Below are 9,790 nucleotides of genomic sequence, written 5' to 3' on the forward strand. Positions count from 1 at the left end.
CGTATGGATTACAACTCAATGTAAAGAAAACAAAAATCCTCACCACTGGACCAAACAGCATTCTTCTCAATGGAGAAGAGATTGAGGTTATCAAGGACTTCATTCTTCTTGGATCAGCTATCAACACTTATGGAAGCAGCAGTCAAGAGATCAGATGACGTGTTGCATTGGGCAAATCTGCTGCACAGGAACTTTTTAAAGTATTGAAGAGCAGAGGACTAAGGTGCGCCTGACCCAAGCCATGGTATTTTCAATAACCTCATATGGATGCGAAAGCTGGTCAGTGAATAAGGAAGATCGTAGAATAAGAATTGATGCCTTTGAGTTGTGGTGTTGGAAGAGAATACTGAAAGTGCCATGGATTGCCAAAAGAACCAATAGATGTTTTGGAAGAAGTGCTACCAGAGTGCTCCTTGGAGGCCAAGATGGCTAAGCTTCGTCTCTCATACTTTGGACACATTATCCGGAGAGAACAGTCGCTGGAGAAGGATATCATGCTGGGTAAGGTGGAGGGTCAGAGAAAAAGAGTAAGACCCCCAACGAGATGGATCAGCCAGGTGACATCATTGATGGCGTCAAGTGTGGCGGCGGTAGTGAGGTTGGCCCAGGATTGGACATTATTTCATTCTGCTGTGCATGGGGTTGCTATGAGTCGGTTCCGACTCGATGGCACCTGACAACAACAACAACGTTTTGGAAGCAGATCTACAGGCCTTTCTTTGGAGGTGCAGTTTTGGTTTGAACTGCCAGTCTTTTGGTTAGTAGTCACCCACGGATCCTTTAGAGCTCTTCAGTCCTCTGTATTCTACTATCATCTGAAGTATCACCTCTGTATTGGGCAGAGTTCTTCTGGGTTAGCAAAGTTCTTAATGAACCTAGAAGACATACTTAAGGAGAATGAATCACTTATTTAAATCAAATAAGTTTGATTATCTGTTATAATGATCTAACTAGCATAATTGAGGATACTCAAACTTTATATTATCCATTGTTCTCATCGAAAAGCTTAAATCACAACTGACTGATTTCAGTATCACAGCCTGTCTTTTGTCCCTACTTACCTTTTAATATGTTATCAGATATATCATCAAACATACAAAATCAGGCAGGGGAAGCAGAAGAGACACAAATGATCAGTTCCTGAAAATAAGGTTTCCTGGATATGAATGTCTGATTACCAGAAACATCTGGTTCCCAGGACTGGTTCCATTTTCAGCTTGATGTCATCTGGCCCATAAGTAAGAGACAATAAAACATGGTTACAAAATGAAAACTTGCAGAAATTCTGATGTAGACTTTTTTCTTTTTCTTTTTTTAGATTTGTTATGTCAAGATATACGTAAGGATGAACTATATATCCTATGTTTCCTCCAGCTTTTCTGTTGTTGTTAAGTGCCATTCAGTTGTTTCCCACTTACAGCAACCCAAATAAGGTTTCTGAGGCTGTAAGTCTTTACGGGAGCAGAAAGCCTTGTCTTTCTCCCTTGTAGAGACTGGCTGCTGCAGCCTAAATTGCAACATTTACTTAATGATAATATTTCCTATTTGAGTTTTACTCTGGGAATTTACTAGTAGAATGACTTTGGACAATGAACTCAATGTCTCCTTTCTCAGTTTCCATACCTTTAACCAGTTAACCAGTTGCCATACTGTCAATTCTGACCATTTCTTTAAAATGAAGTTATTAACAGTTACCTTCCTTTATAGCTCTGTCCTGAGCATTTCATAATTCAGGCAGAGTCTTAGCACAACAAAGAGACCTCTTGCTACTCTGCGTATATCTGTTCTTTACCCTTTCATGGCCCATGGGTATACGTTTTCCAACTCTGAGTTTTAGTGGGAACTTGCTATCCCACTTTTAATACATGTTGCCATCTAGTGGTAGTCTATATAACTGCATGAATCTGAAGAAATGGGCCTCATCCCCCACAACCCCAGCACCAGAGACCCTTCAGGACATACGTGTCTATAAAATCTATACTACATTAAGTTCTATAAAAATCTATACTACATCAAGAAAATGTTTCCTTTTCATTCAGAATAACTTCTATTACTGAAAACACACATGGTTTCAATAAAAGTATCGAAGCAGAAAGTAATTAGATTTTGAATGGATTAAGTAATTTTCATTAGCCTTTTCTATTTTTAATTTTTAGTGGACAGTATGCCACAGCTCTTAGTCTTATTAGAGACATTCATTATTTTCCTCATTTCTTCATCTGTCCACTCACTCCATGAACATATTCCACAAATGTCAACAGTTAAAAATGTTTTAGATTTTTGTCTGCTTTACTTATTCAGTAGATTCCTAGGGATAGCCTAGTTCAAAATGATTAAACTGTATTGAAATAGTTCAGCAATGTGCTGTTATACTTCACAAGTGAAATGCATTCGAGAGAGGGGACACCATCTTTGCTTTGGAAAATCCTTTCTGCTGGTTAGCTATCTAGACAGGGAGTGAGGAGCCCGGCAGTCATTCCCAGTGCTGACCTCAGCCTGCTCAAAGTGGTCGTGTCTGCTTCTCTTCCAAGGCAATATTAGGTGTCGAGGTAATAAGGGTGGCAGCTGTCACAGACAGACAGATAAAATTGCATGTGCTGTATCCTCCCATTGATTTTTGAGATTAACTCCAACTGCTTTCTAAGGAAGTTCAGACCACGAAATGACAGATGATGGCCATGTATTTTAAAAATAAAATAGAAATAACTGCATGCTCATTCTGAGTACAATCAGCACCATCTTATTTGTTCCAGTTATTGAATGGAACCACCAATATAGTAGATCATTTACTGCCCCTGCCTGGTGCTACAACTTCTGATGTCCAGAGACAAAAGAAGACTGAGTTTACTTACTGGACAGGTTGTGTAATTAGGGATGTTTGGTTTGTAGAGATAAGCACACATAAAATATCTAGGCTGGTGAACTTCATCGTTTGTTTCAACGTTGTTTAATTGATATCACTCTGGATGCTCTTGTTACATTTCTGTATTGTGAGGGTGAAGGGACAAAGGGTCAGAAGACAGACATTAGGCTAACCATGGGGATGAGGATTCATGATAAAGCCAATGGATACCCCATTTTATGAAATTAATCCTTTGGTTGAAAATAAGCCAGAAAGTGAAATTCTTGGAATCTGATAGCAAACATCTATTTCAATGTTAGTCGATGGTTAGCACCATCTGGCTTGCTTTGTAGATATACACAAAAAAGAGGATAAAGCATAGGTCATGATATCAGTGAGTTTGCAGTTGTAGAGGTAGATTATATGAAATATTTGGAGACTTTTTAAGGTAGAGAATGGGCTGAGTAGTTCTGAATCAAAGTGTGCTGGGAGTTTTGAGGAAAGAAGTAGCCATAAAAGCTTGGGCGGTGAAAACCTGTTGTGCCTTGGTAGTTGGCAAAGATTTCAAAAGGAAGAAACCAAATACCAAACCAGTTGCCATCGAGTTGATCAAAAGTTTGTTTTCTGGCTTATTTTAAACCAGAGGATTCATTGAATAAAGTGGAGAACCCAGTGTGCTTATCATGAATCCTAGTCCCGACTTTTAGGGTGATGGAATCATGGGAATTCTGTATGATATAGTAGACCTGGGTGCTCCAGAGGCTTTCTGAAATCTGTTTGTTCTCAGAAGTAAACCATCAGACCTTTATTCTTAGGTGCCTCTGAGTGGACTCAAAGCAACAACCTTTTGGTTAGCAGATGAGTACATTAGCCATCCAGGGACCCCCTTGAGAGGCAGAGTGAGGGCTTTTAGGTGTGAGAGTTCCAAATGAGATGGACTCTGGATGTAAGTAGGAAGAGGTATATCAGGGCTGACTAGAGCTGGTATTCACTGAGAAGTAGGGGGTAAAAAGAAATGAGACTGAGCAAGCAGGTGTCCCTAATTATGTAGAACAAAGAATGGATGTCTGCCACATTTTTTTTTTTAACCAGTTTATGGCCTTCTTGGGTTCTAAGGTCCCTTCTTGGTGTGCATAAAAGAATGTATGTATGTTTTAGTGCCTCTTGATGGTTTGCCATTATGTAAGACCCTCTTGGTATATGTGTGTGTTTGCATTATTGTTGTTAGATGCTACTGAGTCGGTGCCAACTCATAGTGACCCTATACACAACAGAACGAAACACTTCTTGATCCTGAGTCAACCTCACTATCATTGCCACACTTGAGCCCATTGATGCTGCCACTTTGCCAGTCCATCTCGCTGGGGTCTTCCTCTTTTTCTCTGGCCCTCCACCTTAACAAACATGATATCCTTCTCCAGTGACTGGTCCCTCCTGACAATATGTCCAAAGTATGAGAGACAAAGTTTGACCATCCTGGCCTCCAAGGAGCACTCTGGCTGCACTTTATCCAACACAGATATTTGTTCTTTTGGCAGCCCATGGCACTTTCAATATTCTCCTCTAACACCGTAACTCAAAAGCATCAATTTTTCTACTGTCTTCCTTATTCACTGTCCAGCTTTCACATGCATATGAGGTTATTGAAAATACCATGGCTTGGGTCAGGTGCACCTTAGTCCTCAAGCTGGCATCTTTGCTCTTCAACACTTTAAAAAGGTCTTGTGCACATTTGCCCAATATTGTACGTCATATGATTTCTTGACTGCTGCTTCCATGAAAGTTGATGGTGGAGCCAAGCAAAATGAAGTCCTTGACAACTTCAATCTTTTCTCTGTTTATAAGAATGTTGTATATTGGTCCAGTGGTGAGAATTTTTGTTTTCTTTACATTGAGATGCAATCCATACCGAAGGCTGTGCTCTTTGATCTTCATCAGTAAATTTTTGAGTCCTCTTCACTTTCAGCAAGCAAGGTTGTATCATCTGCATATCACAGGTTGTTAATGAGTCTTCCTCCAATCCTGATGCCATGTTTTTCTTCATATAACTCAGTTTCTCAGATTATTTGCTCAGCATACAGGTTGAATAAGTATGGTGAAAGAATACAACCCTGTCACACACCTTTCTTAATTTAAACCATTCAGTGTTCCCATGTTCTGTTCAATCAACTGCTTCTTGGTCCACGTACAGAGTCCTCATGAGCACAATTAAGTTTTCTGGAAGACTCATACTTCGCAATGTTGTCCATAGCTTGTCATGATCCACACAATCGAAAGCCTTTGCATAGTCAATAAAGCACAGGTATTTGCATTAGTAATTGTTAAGTGCCTTCTAGTTAATTCTGACTCATTGTAACCTTGTATAGGGTTTCTGAAGCTGTAAATCTTTGAGGGAGCAGAAAGCCTCATCTTTCTTCCCTGGAACAACTCGGACTCAAACTGCTGGTCTTGTGGTTCACAGTCCAATGCTTATCATACAGAGCCACTATGTATCCTGGATAGTCCCTTGATAGCTTAACAAGTACCAAATATTACAGTGGCTCTCCTAAGTCCATATGGAATGGCTGCTCCAACTCTTCCTCAGTTTGGGTCACAGCTCCAGCTATTGGTTTTATTTCCAGAGCACATAGGCTAAGAGAAGAGTAAATGGGCTGACCCTTATTCCCAATCAGAGAGCAGCTAGGATGTTCTGACGTCTCTAACACGGACAGAGTCCTCAAAAATTAGCAGGCACATTTATAGGCAAGCCTTGTTCCCAAGGACTGTAGGAGATTGTTCTAATGAGCTAATTTGACCTACTGTCCTTCATTGATGCAGGCAACTGTCATAAACGGATATGACAAAAAGAATTGAGGGGCAAGAAGGGGGTGGTGCTCTTTATTGGATATAATATCACAATTGTCCTGTATTTTTCCTCTTTTCTCACCTTCTCTGTAAGTCATTATGACCTGAGGATCCATTTTCCTAAAATACAACTTTCATTCAACCTTCTATGCTAGTAAATTACCGTGGTGAAATGAAGCACTTTACACCTGTGGACTCCTCATGCACATTTCTGTTACCAACTTAAACTTTTTAGACAGGAGGAACTGACATACAATGATTTTGTGACCAAGTTATACTGTGTATGCCTGTATTCACCATAGACACTTGGCTGGTGGACAAGAAGCCAAGGGCATGAGGAAAGACTTTTTTCCTGAGGTATAAATCCTCTTCTCTTCCTCCTTCCTCCTGAGACTTCCCAGGAGCCCAGGGATTCTAAGGTTGAAGAAGCTTCGCAGGTCGAAAAAATAAACAAAGAAAGAAAATCTGTTCAGTGTTAGAAATGGGAAGGGTATAAAACTGAGTAACGGAATAAGTGGCAATTCGCAGGAGTCTGTGTTCATGTTCCTCTCTCTGCTCATGTGCCCACTCTCCCTGACTTCTACCCTGGCATCCCTGCCATCTCAGTTTGCCTACTGCCCCTGGGCAGGTAGGTCCCCACTAGATACTCTGTGCACAGGACAGAGAATTTCTCTAGACAGGTTCTCCATCTTTCTTTCTTTCCATGGTCTCCTTTCTCATTGCTTCCCACCCCCACATCCTCCTCCCCCTGGTGTAACCATTGTTCTTTAAGTCAAAGAAACAAAACCGGAACCTGAGAATCATACCCATTAGGTACTTAGTTGGTTGCCTACATTTGAATGTTATAACCAAACCAAACCCCAAACCAGACACACTGCCATCAAGTTCATTCTAACTCACGGTGACACTGTAAGATAAAGTAGAATGGACCCACAGGGTTTGCAAAGCTGTAAATCCTTACAAAAGCAGGCTGCCATGCATGGAGAGGATCGTAACTATGGCAATGAAATGGTATATGATAGCACAAATGTAAAGCTAATGTTCTCCCATGTAAACTAGCACATAATTCACAATCAAACATTAAAAAAAAAAAAAAAAGCAGGCTGCCACATCGTTCTCCTATGGAGTGGGTTGTTGGGTTCAAACTGCTGACCTTTTGATTAGCAGCCTAGTGCTTCTAACTATGTCACCAGAGCTATTTGTACATTAAAACATTTGGTGGAAGTCTAAAAGCTAGATGTTTGCTTTTGTTTTGTAAGGTACCACCCAGTCAGTTCCACCTCATGATGACATTATGCACAGCAGAATGAAACACTCTAAGCTTTAGCTGCTGACACTGTGCCAGTCCATCATACTGGGGGTCTTCCTCTTTTTCACGGACCTTCCACTTTACCAAGCATGATGTCCATCTCCAGAGACTGGTCCCTCCTTATAATATGCCTGAAGTATGAGAGATGAAGTCTGGCCTTCCTGGTTTCTAAGGAGCGTTCTGGTAGTTACTCAAATACAGATTTGTTTATTCTTCTGGCAATCCATGATGCTTTTTATATTCTTCTCCACCACCATAACTCAAATACATTAATTTTATGGTCTTCCTTATTTGTTGTTGTTGCTGTTGTTGTTAAGTGCCATTGAGTCGGTACTGACTCATAGTGACCCTGTGCACAACAGAACGAAACACTGCCCGGCCCTGGGCTAGCCTCACAATTGTTGCCACTCTTGAGCTCGTTGATGCTGCCACTTTGCCAATCCATCTTGCTGGGGGTCTTCCTCTTTTTCTCTGACCCTCCACTTTACCAAACATCATATTTCTCTTCAGTGACTGGTCCCTCCTGACAATGTATCTGAAGTATGAGAGACTAATTTTGGCCATTCTGGGCTCCAAGGAGCACTCTGGCTGCACTTTTTCCAACACAGATCTGTTGGTTCTTTTGGCAGCCATGGCACTTTCAATATTCTCCTCTAACACCATAACTCAAATGCATCAATTCCTTATTTACTGTCCTGCTTTCTCATGCATATGAGGTTATTGGAAATACCATGGCTTGCGTAAGGCATAGCTTAGGCCTCAAAGTGACATCTTTTCTCTTCAACACTTTAAAAAGGTCTTGTGCAGCAGATTTGCCTACTATAATATGTGGTTTAATTTCTAGCTATATAAAATAATGGTATATAAAATGGTGATTCTTCTTCACCTTTTGTGTGTCTGTTTTTAAGTAGTTTAAAAAAATTCCTTCTAATATTTACTCTATGCTTTTGCAATTTTATAGGTTAACTTAGGTTTATTTAGTTTTCATCTTTGCATTGTTTAAGAGCGATTTTTAAAATTTTCAATTTTTGGCCTCCTCTCAGTGGTGTGGCGCTGTAGGATAAGCACTCAACCTCAAGGTCAGTTTGAACCTCAAGGTAGGCAATTTAAACTCACCAGATGCTCCTTGAAAACCCTATACAGGGTTACTATGAGTTGGAACTGACTCAACACAACACTTAACAATAACAACAACATACACTGATTGTCTCTTCGGGGTCTATCTAATCTGTCTCCACACCTCTGTAGTTTTCTCCTAAGTCTCATCATCACATACTCTCCTTGGGTTAACAGGTCCACAAACAAACTCAATACCCACTCCCTCAAAAGAACTTCACCCTACTTTTGTAGCCTTTTCTTAAAAATTAAAGGACTACTCTGTCATTCAAGGTAGAGCCCTGAGTCCCCATTCTCACCTCTAATAAGCAGCCAAACCCATTGACTCCCTCTGACAGTGCCCCCTCCTTTCTGTCACCTCCACCTGGACTTTATCCCTTGTCACACAGCTGGTCTTCAATTCACTGAAACCAACCAGCTGCCATCAAGTTGACTCTGAGTCATGGCGACCCCATGTGTGTCACAGTCAAAATGTGCCAACCAGAGGGAAGTGGATCAGGCCAGACACTTCCTTTTAAGGACAATGGATTGTTTTTCATGTGTAAAATTATACCTCCCCCCAAAATCCAACTATCTTAAAAATCTATCAAAAAAAATATATACACAGTCGTTTTCCTTGGACTTATAATTTTTGATCTATAGATTAATGTTGTCAGAGTGAACACACACCATGTACTTTATTGTGATTGTAAGATGCCTGTAATGTTGGCTGTGGTCACTCACCTGGCCTACACATAGGATGGAGGACAGGTTCCTTACTGGTCACTAGAATTTTCTCAGCAGTAACCTGGCCAGCGGTAAATGCCTAATGGCTTTCCTTCTCCAGGAATTAGCTTTGCAGGCCTCACGGGGCATAGTCTCTGTCTCCCTTTCCCTCTGTCTCACACTCATGTGCACACTGAGGTGTCCTGATTACTCAGTACAGCCCACCACTGATGTCACTGCTCACGCAGCTGTAGAATGAGAGGCAGGATGGAGAAATCTGTATTTCTCCTACTCTGAGTAAGATTCAGGAACTCATTTTGGCATCAAACAATGCCATAAGGAGTATTTTGATGAAGTTAAAACAGTACTGTTAGTAATACTGTTGTCATTTACATGGGCAGTAGTTAAATTCAAAGGGGATTTACACAAATCGCATTATTTGATTTTTACACTATATTATTTACATTTGAATGATTTACAAAACACTTCAATTAAGTATTATTTCTTTTAAAAAGGTATTTGCAATGAAGATGTCATTGGTCTGGCAAAATTCTGCATGAGATCTCCAGCATCCTTTCTATCACCAAGGCCATTATTTCCCAACTATTGATGCTTACTGTGTTTTTTTTTCCATCCTTTGTATTCCAATCACCAATAATTATTAACACATTTTGATTGCATGTTTAATCAATTTCAGCCTGAAGAAGTTGGTAGAAGTCTTCAAATTTGTCATCACTGACTTTAGTGTTTGGTGTGTAAATTTGAATAATAGTGGTGTTGACTAGTCTTCCTTGTAGGTATATGGTATTATTCTATCACAGATAGCATTGTACTTTAAGCCAGACCTTGATATGTTCTTTTTGATGATGAATGTAATGCCGTTCCTCTTCAATCTGTTATTTCTGACATCATAAACCATGTGATTGTCAGATTCAAAATGGCAAATGCCAGTCCATTTCAGCTCTGTAATGCCT

At 40.3% G+C, this 9,790-nt stretch overlaps 1 protein-coding gene across 1 annotated transcript in view; it reads left to right on the forward strand.

Moving 5' to 3' along the window:
• PTPRN2 (protein tyrosine phosphatase, receptor type, N polypeptide 2) overlaps positions 1–9,790 on the forward strand; it is a 1,341,366-nt gene that overhangs the window by 325,436 nt on the left and 1,006,140 nt on the right. The window lies entirely within an intron of this gene.

This window comes from Chrysochloris asiatica, unplaced genomic scaffold (genome assembly GCF_000296735.1).
Source record: "Chrysochloris asiatica unplaced genomic scaffold, ChrAsi1.0 scaffold00277, whole genome shotgun sequence".
In the NCBI taxonomy this organism is placed as follows: Eukaryota; Metazoa; Chordata; class Mammalia; order Afrosoricida; family Chrysochloridae; genus Chrysochloris; species Chrysochloris asiatica.